The sequence below is a fragment of the Heterocephalus glaber genome, unplaced genomic scaffold, assembly GCF_053883595.1.
Source record: "Heterocephalus glaber isolate CG9 unplaced genomic scaffold, H.glaber_assembly_v1.0 deba00001600, whole genome shotgun sequence".
NCBI lineage: Eukaryota > Metazoa > Chordata > Mammalia > Rodentia > Bathyergidae > Heterocephalus > Heterocephalus glaber.
In genome coordinates, this window is record NW_028258372.1 from 42,234,283 (window position 1) to 42,252,019 (window position 17,737).

Below are 17,737 nucleotides of genomic sequence, written 5' to 3' on the forward strand. Positions count from 1 at the left end.
ACTTTGTAGTCGTTCATCACACGTGCTTGTGACTTCTCTGTGCATTACAATGTAAGCTTTAGCTGGACAGGTTGTGTCTTTATGATGCTCTGAATTACCCCTTTGATCATGTGGCAGATTATAGCAGTTCATTTCCTCACATACCAAGGAGCACTACTGCTTGCTGCCGCTTTTTTACTTTTGGAACCGGGAATCGAACTCAGGGCCTTCCACTTGCCAGGCAGACGCTGTGTCACTGAGCTCCATCCCCAGCCCCCCTTTGGTGCTTCTTGTAAGTTGACCTGCACTGTCTCTGATCTCTACTCCTTACAAAAGGTGACGAGAGAAGGGTTACCTGCAGCCACTGTCTTCTGGCTCAGTGTTAGACACAGTTACCTTGGCAACAATGAAACGGAAAACGCAGCCATAACCTAACTGTGCTGGAAAAATTCTGCTTCCATCCCACGGGGGCTCTGAAAGAGGAGAGTCTAGCTTGGCTCTTCCTTCCCAGAGGAAATGGACTTAGGGCTGTATCAGCCTGCTTCATCCCTAGCTGTTAGATGGTGACAAGCTCACTGGCTACTGTTGTTACATTTTAGTTGTCGTGATATTTAAGCTGTTAAGAATGAGATTTATTGTGTGATCAAAACCCAAAAGATTAAATACAAATTTCAACTGTGAAGAGTTTCAAACTGTAGCAGCTGCCTTCATTGAAGTACTTTCTGCTTTGCTTCATTCCCAGCTAGGCATAACTAAAACCAAATGTTGGATTTTAGGTAGCAGCTGATAAGTAGTCCTAAGCTTTCCAGATAGAACATTCCTACGGCTTTAGTGAATCACAGAAAACACTTTCTTGTTTATTTTTAATTCTTTTGTTTGCATCTGTGATTTGATGTCCTCAGCACCGCCTCTGTGTGCTTTCCCCCCCTTTGCGAATTCAGGGTCTGTACTTCTCCTTTGAACCCGGTGGGACTGCAGAACCACTGTGGGGTCAGTCCTGCTAGAGATGACGAGGCTGCACCCTGCAATATCTCCCTGTACCCAGAGCACCTGTAGCAGCCGTGACCTGGAAAATGTGGAGTCCGAACAAATCAGGATCCAGGAACAGCCTGGGACTGGCAGGTTAAAAAAGACTGTCCTTAGCCAGGAATCAGCCTCCTAGTTTTAAATAATATCTCCAACATCCTCATTCAACATGTCTCTCTCTTTACTTCAATCTGTACTTCTGAAGGCCCAGATTTAAAAGAATTTATTTCCAGAGCTGATAGGGGGTGACCCTTTCCCAGTGTCTGTGAGTCATGCCTCCTGATTTCAAGGAGAAAAGTTTTGGAGAGTCGCGGTGAACCCATCCTTGTGAGGACTAAAAGCTCTCTCGTCCCTGAGATCCATAACCCCGAGATAAGCCAGAGCTACAAATATACTGTCTAGACTTTGAAGGAGCCGGACGTGCTTCTCAATATAGCTCACCCGCTGCTAAGTCAGGGCTAGGCGCTGATGTTTTTCTAAATCACAAGAGGCTTCCGACTGGAGGCTAGAGAGAGTCTCACCCCCCTGCCACCACACAAATAGACCAGAAAGAAAGCAGAGCCCCAAATCAGGCCAGAGGGTGTCGAGGCTGTTTTGGCTTGGAGCGGCCTCTGAACTGAGATGGGTTTGAACCGTCAGGTTCACGGGGTGCCGTCATTGTGCACCCGAGCTGCTGACGGGTTTCCTCTGGAAAGCACAGCTGGCGCAGATGAGTCAGGGATTTTTTTAGGGTGTTGTTTTTTGAAAAATAAAAATTAATTGCCTTGAGAATCTTCTTTAGCAGCTCAGGAGTTTCAAAGCCAAGTCAGGAAGCTTACTGGGCAGGACCCAGGTGCCGTCCTCTGCCTAGCCGGAGGAGCGGAAGAACCTGTCACTGGATTCTTCAGGCACTGCTGTGGGTCCAGCCGCTCTGACTGGGGGCAATGATAGAAGGAAAGTGTTCCCCCGAGGAGACACTGAGGCAGGAGCCGGAGCTGGAGGAGAAGCTGCCTGCACAGATTCGGCCATGCCATCTCGGGGCCCAGAGCTGCTGCTGCCGTGCGGTGCGGCTTGTAAGCCTGGCACCGTTGTGGCCAGGACTTAGGGATGACCCTGTCCCTGGGAACCCTGAGCACCAGCTCTCCCGGCCAGAGCATGACACCAACACCCCAGGGCCAGGCTTAGTTTAAGGATGAAGTCCGACAAGCAACTTCACGGAATGCAGTTTATTTGGAAAGTTGGAGTGGTTTCTTTCTTTCCCCCCACATCTTGGCCTGGGGGATAACTTTTAAAGCCCAAGAGAAAAAAGCAAAGTGCAAGGGCCCGGAAACACTGTAATCAGGGGCCTTTGGGCCCCTTGCTCTGGGCAGTTTCTGCTCTGGCCCCAGGACATGATCTCGCTGGCCACGGGAGCTAATGGGGTGCTGAACTGAGGGGCTGCCTCTGCCTCACTTGAATTGACCTGCAGGTCCTTTTTTTTTGATGATGATTGAACCCAGGGAGCACTGGGCTACATCTCCAGCCTTTTTTATTTTTTATTTCGAGGCAGGTTCTTGCTAAACTCCCCAGGCTGGCCTTGAACTTTAGGGATATTCCTGCTTCAGCTTCCTGGGTAGCTGGGATTACAACCATGCCCGGCTTCCCTGGATTCTTTCAACAGTGACTTGTGGAGCCCCTGCAGGGTGCAAAAGCACCATCCTAGCGGCGTTTGGGAAAGATGGGGACATGGATGGCATCATAAGCCATGTGCTCAGAATTTAACGGAAGCCAGGCAATGGGTTTAGAGAAAACTCGCCAACAAGTTATCTACATGCTGTTCTGTTTTAAAATTTGTATAAATCTGCAAGTGAAGAGGGTGGGCAGGCGAGGCTGGTACAGAAGAGGACAGGATGTGCTGAGCCTGTGTGTTGCAGAGGAGGCTGGTCCAGAGCTGGAGGAGGCAGGAAAGATGGTAGAGGTGAAAGGTATAGGAGACAGCTATCCACAAGTTGGCCGACTCCCTGTTCCTGACCTTGCAGATGGGGCCACCCTTGAGGTTTCTCTCACCTAGATTTCAGAACAAGGGCTTCCTCCTCGCTGCTCCCCCATCAAACTGACTGTCCCAAATTAGCCATCCAAAGCAACAACAGGAGGAAACGGCGGGCACCAGGCTTCCCTACTGCCCTTCCCTCGTGCTTCCTCATTTCCCTCAGCAACTACCGGCTGTGTACTGTCTTGTCTGGTTGCTAGATCAATGTTGCCTATTTCTGGTCCACCGCCAAACCCAGTCAGAGCCTGCGGTCAAGGAGCCCGTGTGGGACGGGCTCCAAAGTTGCACCCCTGAGATCTCTGCTTTGCAGCTCTTGGCTCAGGTGACTCCTGTCGTCCTGGTTCTAGTCCCTTCTGACTGAACCCTCTTCATTCAAGAACCTTTCTTCTTTCTGGAACCCAAAGCCACGGCACCATCTGCTTTGAAGTGGGACCGAGATGTCCAGGCAGAAAATAACACGAGTGAGAGGGAGGAAGCCTCTGAGTTCTTTGGGGACTGACCACAGGTGCTTCCCATCATCCCCGCTGAACTAGCAAGTGTCACCGCTTCCATGGCAGGTCTTCCTGCAGGGACAACTGTTTCTGAACTACTATGTGGCTCCTGCCATGCCTCCTGCCTGTTCCCGGTCCAACCTGTCCCTTGGCAGCTGCATTTCAAAGACAGAGTAAATCTGCTGTTCTTTATTTACTTCTGTCCTTAAATTCTGCTCTGTCCACAGGGGGATGAAGGAGACGTCAGCTTTAGCTGGGAAAGCCTTTAGCTGGGGGTGGAGAACCCAAGGTGGAGATCTCTGCACATCAGAGTCACAGTTTGTCCCATCCCAAATGGGACAGGGACCAGCAGGTGCCTCCTGGCTGGGAGAAAGGGTCCGCTCTCCTTCCCGAATACAACTGCCATGCTTGGGGGCTGCCAGGGGCACCAGGCCCCTCCTGCTATTCCCTGCCTCCCTTCCCTTCACTCTGCCAGCGCTGCTGTCCAGGGACCCAACACCGAGTGGGAAGTCAAACAGGTAAAGGACGGAGATGCAAACAGCTCCGTATGAGGGTGGACGCAGGCGGGGCACCCCGGAAGATCCCCCTCCCCTGAGAAGGACAAAGCGTGGGCGTGGATGTCAGTAAAGGATTTCTGTGGCCGCTACTGTGACCATTTCCTTTCTCGCTTGTCTCCCTTATTCCTACCCCTTTCAAGCCCCAACCCCTGGCCACCCACTCTTTTCAGTGCCTCCTGCTCTGGAGGCACTGTAATCGCTCGTGAATGAACGATGCCCAGGCTCTTCTCAGCTGAAACAGTGGAGACTGAGGGCCGAACTGGGGGGCCCCAAACAGCCCTGTCTTTGGAGCCAGCTCCCCCACTGCTACCACTCCCCACGATGGGTTTACATGGCCTTCTCAGCAGCCCCTCTTCCCCTTCCCCCAGCCAAGTCTTCCAAGTGGACGAAATGGGTTTATTTTCACCTCCTGGTTGGGAAAGGGGCAAAGGCTGGGGCTGGGGCAGTTAGTGGCGCCAGCTGGGGCTTAAATACAATGAGAAAGTCCTGCCTGCCTGCCCTGCCTGAGGAGAACCCAGTAGGAAATAAATAGCACTGTGAACTGGCCGCCGGCCGCAGGGCCCTGTGTAGATGCCTGGAGGCAGGCCGGTCACATGAGCCAGGCCAGTTAGAAAGGGAGCTCAGGTAATCTCCAGGCTGGGGTGTCTCTTCTGGCGTGAGCAGCTCTGCAGGATGAGGCTGCCAGCCTTCCTCACAGGACCAGGGTGGACAGGGAGGCACAGGGAAGGGGCAATTCAGGCCAGGGAGGGAGCCAGCCAATGGGTTGCTGCCGTGCTATCAGTCCCCAGCTGCTGCACTGGGAGAGGCGACAACCATGGCACTGTGAGGGCAGCGTGGCAGAGGGGCTGACGGTGGAGAGAGAGCCGGGCAGAAGTTCCATGACCCAGTCTTGCTCTGCTCAAAGCTGTCATTTCCATCGTGCCCTGACCCTGCACGCCGCACGGCCCCCACATGCCTGGTGTCTTCTCTCCACCTCTGTCCCGCTGCCACGAGCCTTCCTGTCCCCACCCACGCTCCTCCCAGCTCCCAGTGTCAGCACCTGCCTATCTTCAGCCACGCCGGGACACTCCTTCCTCCTCCAGCCCCCTCTAGCCTGTGAGTCTAGCCTGCTTCTCTTTTTAGGCCTCAGTTTCCCCTTAGGCAGCATGTTTCGGATCTCACTCTCAGAGCACTGTAGGCAATCTAGGGCAGCGCACAGGCAAGAGCCTCCTGAGAGAAGAGGTTTCACTCCAGAACCAATCTCTTTACTGAAGTCCCAGAACTAGGTTAAATGATTCAGCAAGCTGAAGACCTGAGTTCCCCGAGATGTTGGGGAAGGCGAGGGCCTTGAGCCTAGAGGCTCGTTCGCTCAGGTCTTCCCGCTGAGAGGATGCCACGTGTGTGGCGCTTGGATACTGCAGCCCCAGGAGCACCTGTAGGTGCTGTCCGGGTGGACTGACCTGTGGGTGGACTGACGGGGTGGGGGCTGGGGATCAGGAAGGGATAGAGGCCTTGTTCCCCGCAGGATGACAGGTGCTGTGGAGCGGGAGGGAACACAGCCATTGCAGGCCGTGGAGTAGGAGGGCAGGGGGCACACAGCGGATGAAGAGTTGATTGATTTTTCCAGAGAGAAACCAGGGCTCCCCTCTACCAGCTCCTTCCCAAAACCAAACCAAAAAACCCATTCAAGTTTGCATATCACACTGGCCCAGAAAAAAACGGGCCATACAGGAGGTGACAGAATCATTGGAGATTTCAAGAACTACTCTGGAATACAAGTTCTGTGGAGTTACTCTCATGTTTGAGGACAAATGCCTGTTTTCCCTGGTTGGAAAATTCAGGGAGGAGCTCAGTGGGGGACTGGGACATGGAGACATCTAAGGAACTGCAGTCTACAATCAATTTGGTTCTGGGCCGAGTTAGGACCGTGGGCCAACACGGGGCAGGCATCTGGAGAAGGCACCCGAGCCCCGGAGCTAGCCGTAGGGGTGGAAAATGTCCCTAACGGACACTGCTTCCAATCCCTCGGCCTGTGGCAAAGTATGGACAGAGTTTCAGGAAGCTGTTGGGGGGCAGTAAAGCACGCAGGGACAGCCACGAGGGGCAGAGAAAGGGAGTAGTGGCGGATCTCGGAGGGCAGCTGCTTTGGGGGAGGCTGGAGGGGAGGGAAGGCTGCCTGCCTTGGAGAAGCCTTGTCCTTCGGTGGCGGAAGCAGACAGCGCCACCTCTGGCCATGGGGGGAACTGGAAGAATAAATACGCTAACTGCACTCGTCTGGTTCCCCGCCTCCCACCCGCCAAACATAACCGGAACCAGAGGACCGGGAAGTCTGGCGGGTGCAGTCCAAAGTGTCACCCTCCCTGGGCACGGTCACAGGGCAAACAACATACAGTGAGGTCTCGACGACCCTAAGCAGGCAATCTCAGCATCAGTACACTTTTAATTTTAAAGCACAAACCACGCACTCGCCCTGTGCTGTCCACCACCGAGGATAAAATATGGGAACGGAGCTTCCAGAAGCTGGCAGTCCAGCTGGGAGTCTTTGGTGCAGGAGGCCTTCCTGGAGGAAGTCGCACAAGCCCCGGGCTTGGTAGACAGGCGGGCGGAGGGCTGGGGGAGCTTTCCTGCGCTGCAGCAGAGCACCGCTTGGCGACTCAGTCCACCCCAGGGCCAAGTTTCCGATCTTCCATTTCTGAAATTTCACATGGCCAAGTCACTCATCTGGCTGTAGCTGTCTGACTCCATGTGTGACCTCACAAACCCCCTGGGAAGGATCGGTTGGCTTAGCTGCCTGTCTTCCGTGCGGTTCTCAGTGGCGGGTCTCTCCTACGCCCAGGAGTGACAGCCTCGTGAGTCGAGCGGTCCACTCATCAGGAAGAGCTCACTGCCTTCATCCGCAGACAGTGTGCCGGGAACTTAGGCCGCGTAGGTGAAGAGAACACATTCTTGCCACGGGTCAGCTCCTATTCTACATAGAACAGAGACACAGAAAAAGTTATCACAATGTGTTTGGTGAGAAGCCAGGGTTGTAGAGGACACTTATCATCCCAGCACTCTGGGAGGCTGAGGCAGGAAGATCACAGGTTTGAGCTGAGCCTCAACAGTTTAGAGATTTAGTGAGACCCTGTCTCAAAATAAAAAAATTTTGAAAAGGGAGATAGCTCAGTGCAAAGGTCCTGGGTTCAATCTCTAGTACCACTAAATAAATAAATAAATAAAGCCAAGCAAATCAAAACCCAACCAACCAATATGACAAAACAAAACAAAAAAAGTGTTTGGTGGGAAGCATAATGGAAGTACGTGCAAGAGTCTAGGCAAACAGTGGAGAGAGCGACTACTTACTAGAAGTGTTAAAGAAAAAGGCCTCAGAGACCCAGTATTTGCACTGCAAGACCATTCATGAACAGGATCTGCTAAGCACGAAGGGACTCCTGGCGGAGGACTTGCGGAAACAGCAGAAGGTGAAAATCAGGGCAGCCAGAGCACAGGAGGGCAGGAATTTGGGCGGCTGAAAGAGATGCTTCGGCTCCAGTTAAGGCATTTGTCAGTCAGGCTGGGAAATAAGAAAGCATGGTATATTCTCATAACAGGAAGCACTTTCTTTTGGGAAAGGTAATTCACAGCCAGGCATGGTGGTACTCGCCTGTAATCCCAGCTATTCCAGAGACTGAGGCAGGAGTTATTACAAATTCAAGGCCAGCCTGGGCAATTTAACAAGACCCTGTCTAAAGATAAGACATAGAAAGGGCCGAGGCTAGAGCTCGGTGATAGAGTGAGCGCCCTCGGGTTCAATCCTCAGGACCATCAAACAGGTAGTACTGGAATTTACAAGGGGGAATCCATGCTAGTCCAAGCCTCTGCTCTCCCCCCACCCCGCCACCACCCCACATCCCACCTCCTCGTCTTCCCACAGGGAGCAGTTATCTAAAGTCCTTGCTGCCCCGACTCTGCAGTATGACAACAGGGATAAATGAATGAGATTGTTTCATTTTTGGGGACAATGTGGGTAGAGAACATGCAGGAGAGCATCTTTCCTTTGCATTAGTCCATTTTCTGTTGCTATAACGAGACACATGGAGCTGTGTACTTTCTAAAGAAAAGAGGTTTGTTTAGCTCACAATTTTTTTTTTTTGGTACTCGGGCTCGAACTCAGGACCTTGTGCTTTTGAGGCAGGTGGCGGAACCACTGAGCTAAATCTCCGACCCCAGCTCACAATTTTGGAGGCTGAGAGTTCTAGGTCAATCGGGCAGCCCTGTGTGTTCAGCCCCTGGCTGTGCCGCACTGTGGTGGGCACATTGTGGCTGGGATGAAGGTGGGAGGCAGACAGCACAGGTTGGAGCCAGAGAGACCGGGCAGGGGCTACGTTTGCTCTTTCTTTACAACCCCCTCACAAGGGGATCCCCTGGAAATCCCTCCCAAGGGCTCCCTTCCAAGGACCTGAGCCCCTCCCACCGGGTTCCACCTTTTAAAGGTCCCTCCCCCTGCTAACATGGCCACACTTGAACCATCTCTACACCACAGTGCCCTTCCTCCAGCTATTAACCCATCCCCAAAGCAGACGACCAAAATGGAACAGACGCTTAAGTGGAACGGCCAGCTTGGGGACTTAGGGCCTGCCAGTCTTAGAGTCATCAGCCAACTCCCCAGCTTTGCCATCTTCCTGGGGCTCATTCCAAACTTTGTGGCTATTCCCCCAGGTCTCGGCTGAAAAACACCAAAAATAGGCCCACTCTTTTTGATTTAATTAGCCATTCCTCCGAGGACAGCAGATGGAATAAAGCAACGACAGATGCGTGGGGGTAAGAGGGTGGGAGTAGCGTCTAAATGGGGTTCGGTGATCCCAGACACCTCTACAAAGGCAGCTTCTCAGAGCCTGGAGCTCAGGCAGATGAAGGGCGCCGGCCTTGGGCCTGCAGGTGTGGCTACTGCTCTCAGGCATGGGTGCATAGGTGAGCTGGCAGAGGGGCTGAGTGTGGGGCTGCATCTCAGGGGGAAGGAGGAACCGCTGCTTCCTCCGCAGAAGCCAGTGCATGGCCGCCTGAGGACTCGCCCATCCTCAGTCTGGCTCCCATCTCAGGGGCTGTGGGCAGCCAGCAGCCCACACCGAGGCTTGTGACAGCAGCCAAGGGAGGTGGGGAGTCTATTTCTGCAGCCTGTTAAGAGTGGGGGGAACTGCCAGTTGCCTGGGACCAGATGATCTCTGCAGTGCCTTTTGTATCTAAAACAGGGTGACCTGGGCTGAGGAAACTCTGGCAGCACTTGGTCAGGGCAGAGATAAAAGGACGTCAGAGCCTTCAGGGTCTCCACCTTTAGCCAAGTACCCTCTCAGCGCGCTGAAAGACCACCGATATGGAGCAACTGCACCCCCTGGTGGTGGATGTGGGGATAGAGTTCCGGGGTAGTTAGTTCCACCTCCAGCACCTTTGCAGGGTTTGTCCCCAAGGCTCCAAAACCAAAGACCATGAGCCCGAGGTGTGAGTCCCAGCTTGATTCCTTCTCTCGCGTTCTCCTGATCCCAATCGTGGTCCCTAGTCAGGGGATCCTCTCAAGGTTGTGGATCTGCCGGGCTTTGGAAAAGCCCTGACCGGGGCCGTGACAGGGGTAGGATTCCGATGACAACGCTGAGTAGTCGCCTTTCCTTTTCACTCCACAGGAGAGAAGAAATGGCCTGCTGAGTTATCCTTCTGGAAGCCAAGCTGTTTCGGGAGCTGTACCCTGGAGGTGACTCCAGACACGCTGCCTGCTTCCCAGGGAGGTTACGGGATCCAGTGTGAGCTGCTGGCATGGCGGGGGAGGAGGGGCTCCGCGGTCCTGAGGCCATCAGGCCCTTTGCTGGGTGGTTCCCAGCTCAAGGCCAGCATCACTGCCCCTCACGCTGACCCCAGTGGCTCAGCTCCTCGTGCTGCCAGCCTCCTTCGTGCCCATCTGAAAGTCACCTTTTCCAGCTGCCCGGAGCTGCCGGCCAGGGGAGGACGTAGTGACCTGGTGACTATGGCACTCAGGCTGGAAAGACGCAGGGAGGAGGCCTGGGCCTATTTGTCATCGTTCCTGTTGCCACTTCATAGTCTTTATTATTAGGCATCTTACGGACATTGCTTTTATAGGCACCATGACTTTATCCATCAGACACCGGATGCTATTGGCAGGAAATGAGCTAGAAGAAGAGATTCTTGTTCTCCTCCAGGGAATGCTCTGACCATGGCTGACTCTCCTCACAGGTAGGTTAGTAGAGCTTTTGCTTACACAGTTTTTTTTTGGGGGGGGCGGGGGGCTTGCAGGCCAAGGTCTAGCAATGCTCTCAGGGAGTAGGCTTGGAGGAGAAAGCTGGCATAACTTTTCCTCTTCGTTTTAAAATTTTTGTTCTTTTTGGACTGATACCTTAAAAACCAAAAAGCCAGTTGTCTGGTCTGAATGGTCACTTCTTTGGATAGGTGGACATTTGGAGGCAATGCTGTGTAATGTATTTAAAAACTCTTCAAGAATTAGTTTTGTGCCTAGTGTAATGGTGCACACCTGTAATCTCACCTACTTGGGAGACTGAGGTAGGAGAGTCACAAGTTCGAGGTTAGCCTGAGCAATTTAACAAGATCCTGTCTCAAAATAAAAAATAAATTGGTCTGAGAATGTAGCTTTGTGTAAAGGTCCTGGGATTAATCCCTAGTACTGCCAAAAAGAGAAAAAAATTAATTTTGCTAAGTGTACTTCAAAATATTTTTTATTGCGGTGAAACATATACAACATGAAATTTTTTATTTTGAGCATTTTTAAGTGGACAATTCTGTGGCCTTAAGTACATTCACAATGTTGAGCACCTACTACCACTATCTGTCTCCAGGACTTCTCATTATCCCCTATGAAACTCCATACCAGGCCTATTTGTACCGCAGGACACAGTGAGAGATGCTGGGAATCCAGCGGTGGCCACCTAAGATTTCTCAGTGGCACTTCCTCCTTCTGCCCTGCCTACCCTGGGCACACAAGCCGTGGCCATGGAGTTCCAGCCCTTCTTCAGGGGAACTCATCAGGAACTGACAGCAGCAGGGATACCGGCGGTAGCTGCCTCAGTTTCCTGTAGTCAGGCACTGAATTTGGTAGCCAGCACATCCTACTTCCCCTTCTAACCAGCTTGTAGTCTGGCTCGGCCCTGACACGTGATTGGCACTCAGTAAGGGTCTGTGAGTGAATGAATGAATGAAGAATGAATGAATGGTGCCGATGGATCACTGTCTCTGGGAAAAGAGACCTTGTGGCTATGCTTGGTCACGGCAAGATGACGAAGGCATGCGTTTGGGAGTCAGATCAGGGTTCGAGGGCTGGTCCTGTCCCTTACTAAGTGTGTGGCTTCCTTTGTCATTGGTATCTTGATTAAGCCACAAAATGTGAACGATAACATCTGTCTATGAAATGCAGTTGAGTGGGGCAATGTGTCCAGGGTGCTTCAGCTTGTGTTAGTTCTTGCTCCCTCCCAGAGAGCCTCTGGCCACTCCTCCCAAAAGACTTCCCCTTCTCCATGCCAGTTCCCTTGGCCATTGGCTCCTTTTTTGGTCAATTTCTCAGGAAGACAATCACCCCCATTGTCTGGGCTCTGACCTCAGCCCTTCTGAGTTGGGGGCCTAATTTGGATTAAGGAACGGCACCGTCTCCGTCTTCCAGCTGACTTCTGTTTGATTGGGCCGAGTGTGATCTGCTTGTTCCCGCTGTCTGCTCTCTTCCTCTTCTTCCTCCTCTTCTCCTCTCCCCATACGGTCTGTCCCTCCCCACACAGCCGCTGGCACAGTCCCCTCCTCTCCTCCTCGGACCTAAAGCTGGCATGGCCTTTGCTCTTTCCAAATCCAAGAACATGGCTACCTTTACCTGGGGCAGAGGCCATAATGCTTATCATGGGCACCTAGGTTTTAGATAGTAGCCAGGGCCTGTCAGTCATTCTTTTTCCTCCCTGATACCGGGGGTTCTATCAGTCATTCTTGATACTGCTTGTCTCATTTGCTCCTTCATTACAATTACTTGGCACTTTCTTTCTTTCTTTCGAGAACTGGGGATTGAACTCAGGTCCTTGCGCTTGCAAGCCAGGCGGTGGAACCACTGAGCTAAATCCCGGCCCCTCTTGGCACTTTATTTTTACCTCCAAATTCTAAGGTAAGGTCATGGCAAAAGGAATTTGTGGAAATTAAGTGATCTAGCAAAGACCTTATGCCCTGTTGGATGTATGACTGTCTACCACATGAAGTCATTGGAAGAGTTAAAACTCAGTGGAAAGTAATGCATTTACATTTCAAATCAACAAATACCCATTGGAGCCAACTGTGGTGGCGCACACCTGCAATCCCAGCACTCTGGGGGCTGAGGCAGGAGGATCTCAAGTTTGAGGCCAGCCCAGACAACCCAGGGAGACTGTGTTTCAAAAAAAGACTGTGTTTCAACCCTAGGGAGGGTAACCTGGGGATGTAGCTCAGTGCAAAGGCCCTGGGCTCCATTTCCAATATAAAAAAATTCCACTGGGTGCTGTGTTTATTCAAGGGGCTTGCAACAATATGAGCTGAGGAATATAAGCCTATCATCGAATGTGATGATGGATTTTTTTCATTAAATTTATTGGTACATTTTAGGTATACACAGTTACATTCATCACTGGGATCTTGTACCTGTATGTGATGTATCTTAGTTCTTATTTTTTCCCCATTTCCCTCCCCTCCCTTCAACCCCTCCACCCTTCCCTATTTACAGAGACTTTGTTTCCATTTTTTCCTTTTCTCATATTTTTTTCTTTTCCCTTCTTTTCTTTCCCCTACCCTTCCCACTTCCTCTACTCCTTTAGACCTTTTCTTCCTATTTCACATTATCAATTATACCATTTGAACCTTATTTACACTTTCAGTTTTTCACACCAGAGAAACTGTTCGGTATTTACATGTGTGTGTCCTATTTATTTCACTTAAGAGTATGGCCTCAATGTGCATCCATTTAGCTATAAATGTCTCTAGTTTTTCATTCTTTATGGCTGAGTAGTACTCCATTTTATAGAAAACCACATCTTCTTTATCCAGTTTCCAGTTGATGGGCAATTGGCTGGTTCCAAGTTTTAGCTATTACAAATTGTGCTGCTATAAACATGGGTGAGCACGTATTGCTGTGGTATGATTCTTTTAATTCTTTTGGAAATATACCCAGCAGAGGAATAGCTGGGTCAAATGGGACCTGTAGTCCTAGTTCTTTGAGGTATCTCCATACTGATTTCCACAGTGGTTGCACCAGTCTGCACTCCCACCAACAATGGAGAAGGGTTCCTTTCTCCCCACACCCCCGCCAGCATTTGCTATTGGTTGACTTCTTGATAGCCATTCTTTGTGGGGTGAGGTGGAATCTAAGCATTGTTTTCATCTGCATCTCTTGAATGACCAGTGATGTTGAACATTTTTCCATATATTTATTTGCTGCTGTTACTTGTTTGCCTGAGAAATGTCTGTTCATTTCAGATGCTGATTTTTGAATTGGGTTTTTATATTTGGGGAGTCTGATTTTTTTGCGTTCTTTATATATTCTAGTAGACCTTTGTTGGAGGAACAGCTGCTGAAAATTTTTTCCCACATTGTAGGTTGTCTCCAGCTAGGTTTTGATATGCAGAATTTTAAAATTTTGTGATGGTAAAATGAATTATGAGTGCTGAGCAGGGCATAGTGGTGCAGGCCTGTAGTTGCAGCTACTGGGGAGGCTGAGGCAGGAGGATCACTGAGCCCAAGACCTTGCTTGAGGCAACCTGTCTTGATGGTGTTGCAGTAGTAGTTCTGTTTTGTTCTGTGATTCAGCTTTCAGTGTTTCAAGTTGATCTTCTATTGGAAATATCCTCCCTTTCAGATAAGAAATTTCTGTGTCTAATTCTCTTAGCATTTTACTAACAGCTGTGCCCAAGCTTCGGAAGGGCATGGTAGACATGTTGTCCTGTTCTTGTATTTTCTTGCCTGAGGCTTCTTCAAAGTCAACTAGGATGGTCCAGATTTCCTGCAGGACTCCTTCGTGACTAAGCCTCACCTTTCTGAGCTGCTCTATCTGTGTGCTACTGTCTTTCAGCATGTTCTCCTTAAGGTATTTGGCAGCTTCAAGTTCATGAACTGTGTTTTGAAGCTGATTTCTCAAATCCTCCTGGGACTGACTCTCCCTTCGTCTGATGTCTGCCATGGCATCTCTCTCCATCTGCATCTCTTGAAGTTTTGTCTGCAAATCGATGACTGATTGCCTTAGGTAAAACTTTTGTTTCTCATGCAGTTCATTGCTTTCATTTAGTCTTCTCTGCAAATCTTTGACTGGGTGTGAATATTCCTCCAAAACACGTTCAATGTGCTCCTTCCCTGGGTAAGCAATGATTTTTCTAGGAGAATCAAGTTCCACTTCATATTTCCGGAAAATAGGAATCTGTGTCAAAGTCCCAGTTGAAGCTGTGTTTTCAATTACTGTACCACGAAGAGATGACACAAAAAATGGGCTTGAAGGACCTCTATTGGATGTGATGCCGCTACTTGATAAAAGATCTTCAGCATTTGACTCACATGGTTTCGGTTCCATATTAACTACTTCTACCTCTTCTTAGAGATCCTGAGTTATAAATGCTTCCCTGTTTGGTTCCTGTTGTTCTTGCCTTAGTTTCTGGATATTCTTATTTTCAATTATTCTATTAATACGTGGTGGGCGTCCCTGTGAGCAGGTGTTGGGATGGCAGCTGTCGCTGGGTGTCCTTTCTCCGGCAGTGTGTTAGACCAGAAGATTGCTAAGTCTTCTCCAACTTGGACATTCCTCGATTTCCACAGGATTTTGCCTAGAGCTGCCCTACATGAAACAGCCAGAAGTAATTTCAAGACCGGTGGCAGATCCCTGCTGACCTCCCCCAGGGGGGTTTGACAGCTCCCCTCTACTCCACACCGGCTGCCTCTCTCTGGACGGCAGTCTCCTGTCTCTCACCTGGTCCTAGGAGATGTGCCACTTCTCCACGGGCACCATGGGGCAGGGACAGAGGGCTCCCCGTGCCCCGGGCCCCCTCGCGGTGCTCGTGCAGCTCAGGGTTGGTGACCCTTGGGCCTTGGGGAGGGTCACGGGCTGTGATGATGGATTTTAAAACAATGTTTTAGAATGGTCTTAACTAACTTCTCCATCACCATTTCCTCCCTTTTCAATCTGTCCTACACAAGACTTACAGATCAGACTTCTAAAAGGGGTGCTCCAGACTTTGGGGCCAAGACTGCCTGAAGAGCCCTGTGCAGCACGAGGGAGTCAGGCCCACTTTGCTGGGCTGAGGGAGCCATGAAGGGTGTTTTAAACCCTGGGATAATGGGATGAAGTTTCTAATTAAACTGTTGGGGTGCTACCAGGAGAATGGACTGCGAGGGGAAAGCTGGAAGCCAGTCAGGAGCTGGGCCATACTGCAGATGGAAGCTGACAGGGCCTGATGCAGAGAGAGGGAGCAATTGGGTGGGAATGGAAAGAAGGAAACAGCAGGCAGGGAGGTGGGATGGGCTGGAACTGGTAACTGACAGAGTGTTGAGGTGAGCAGCAATGAAGAGTAAGGCTGACCTCCCACTTCCAGCTTTGGCAACCAGATGGAGAACCGTACCTTCCTGAATAGCAGAATGAAGGAGTGTGTGTGTGTGGCACAGATAATAAAATTCGTTTTGTGGATAACGAATTTAGGTGTCTGGGAATATCTAGTGTATTAGTCAGTGTATTTGGCTCATGGTTTCGGGGGAATCAGTCCATGGTCGGTTGGCTCCAAGAAAGGACCATTGTGGTGGAGCAAAGCTACTTTGCTCATGCTGGCTGGGAAGCACAGCGGGGGAACGGTATGAGAGAGGAAGGGGCCAATGACCAGATATAGACCCCAAAGTTAGCCCTCTATGACCCACCCAGACATACCCAGTTGTGTGCTTTACTAATCCCCTGGGTGACTGCCAAGCCAATCAAGTTATCCAGCTTAACTGTCACACCTAGTGACAGAAGTCTACTGTGGGTACAAGTTCAAGAGGAATATCTGGTCTGTATTTGTAGCTTTGGGAGTCACAGATGTGGTGTTAGCTGGTGGTTGAAACTTGGGAAATAATAGCACAAAATGATGAACCAGTTAAGGGAGGAGCCTGCAAACACGCTGACATTTCAGAGGTTGGTGGGGAAGAAGAGTGTGGAAGGCAATAAGAAGTGATGGGGAGATATAGAAGTGAAAGACAGTGTGATGTCCCGCAAAGCAAAGTAGGAGACAAAGGGATTCGTTCAAAGTGTAAAATTCAGCAGGGGATCTAAACTGAGCATGTGCGCTTCACAGGAGCAGGAGATCAGAGGTGTGGCTGAAACCAAAGTCAGATTTCCAGAGCGCTGAGTGATGGATCAGGAGGCGAGGAACAGGAGACGAAGAACAATCACAGGGCTCTTGCGGGGAGTTTGTCAGGGAAGGGAGTAGGAGAAGCCAGGTGGGCAGCAAGGAGAGGCAGGGCTGAGGGCAGGCAGGAGATACTTCAACACCTTACAGATTCAGGGGAAGGAGTCATCTGAGTGGGAGTGGAGCAAATGTTCCTCCTCCAAGACCAGTTCCCTGTACCCCAGCTGTGTGGTGCACCCCTGTAAGCCCAGCAGTATGGGAGGCTGAGACAGGATTGCAAGTTCTAGCCCAACCTGGGCAGCTTATCAACTTAGGGAGACCCTGTCTTTAAAAAAAAAGATTGAAGTAGCAGGAAGACTTTTTGAAATGTTAAAGTAAGCCATAGCAAGCCATCTTTGATTGTGGTTTCTTTCCTACCATAGCAGTCAAAGGCATCACTCTTTAAAACTACCTTGATTGTTTAAACAAAGCAATTACTTTGCAATAGACAATGAAGATTTTTGAAGTCAGGGCTCTCTTCCTCTCTGGTTGAAGCCAAGCAAACAAGCCTTCCAAGGGGCCACACCCATAGCTCTCATGACTATTCCCATCCCGCTCCAGCCCACCAGAGGCAGCTCTTCCTCATCTTTCCAAGGGCCACGCACTGGTGACATGGGATGGGACTTTGGATGTCACACTTCCCTCTGGAATTTAGACGGAAGGGGCGTGTTCTGTCCACAGATGGACACGAGCTACAGTCCAGCATGGGAACCTGACAGGAAGCAAAGGAGGGAGGGGTTCAGGGAGTACCCAGCAGGGGGACATCCTCCTCTAGGGATATGGAGGGCTTCACAGGTGGCTGAGGGGAGAGCGAGGATCTGGGGAAACCGACAACCTCTGAGGGGCAGAGTTCTAAAACGTTAACAGACACAAGCGCAAGCGTAACAAGCAGGATGGATTGGAAAAACAAGAGGTTGAAAGCAAGCAGCCTAGTTAGTGAGCCGGTAGAATATTCCAGGCGAGAAAACTAGGATGTTGGCAAAGGAGATGGAAAAGAGGGCAGGATGCAGGAGGCCTGCTGAGATAAAGTCAGCAAGAACTGCCAACCAACTCGAGGCGGGGTGAGGACAGGGATGGCTACAAGGACAAATCTATACAGCAGCGGGAGCGTTCAGAAAAAACAATCTGGATCACGGCCCTCAAGCCTTTTGGAATTCCTTCTTCCACAAAGCCATGCAGCGAAGGCCAGTGTGTTAGGGTGGGGTGGGTTTTTCTCCTTCCTCTTTCTGTGTTCAGGGGTTAGGCACACACGGGCAGGATAATGGAGGACCCAGAAGTGTTCTGTGCAAAGGGCCAGTTCCA

The 17,737-nt window shown here is 50.7% G+C and overlaps 1 long non-coding RNA gene and 1 pseudogene across 1 annotated transcript; one reads left to right on the top strand and one right to left on the bottom strand.

The window, feature by feature from the left end:
* Window positions 1-6,521: 6,521 nt before the first annotated feature.
* LOC110345315 (uncharacterized) lies at window positions 6,522-17,699 on the top strand. Its single transcript, XR_002388568.2, has 3 exons — window positions 6,522-6,995; window positions 9,695-10,259; window positions 14,841-17,699. It is a non-coding gene; the product is annotated as an uncharacterized LOC110345315 (long non-coding RNA).
* On the bottom strand, window positions 13,688-14,677 carry LOC147823195 (coiled-coil domain-containing protein 158 pseudogene; annotated as a pseudogene).
* Window positions 17,700-17,737: the final 38 nt, after the last annotated feature.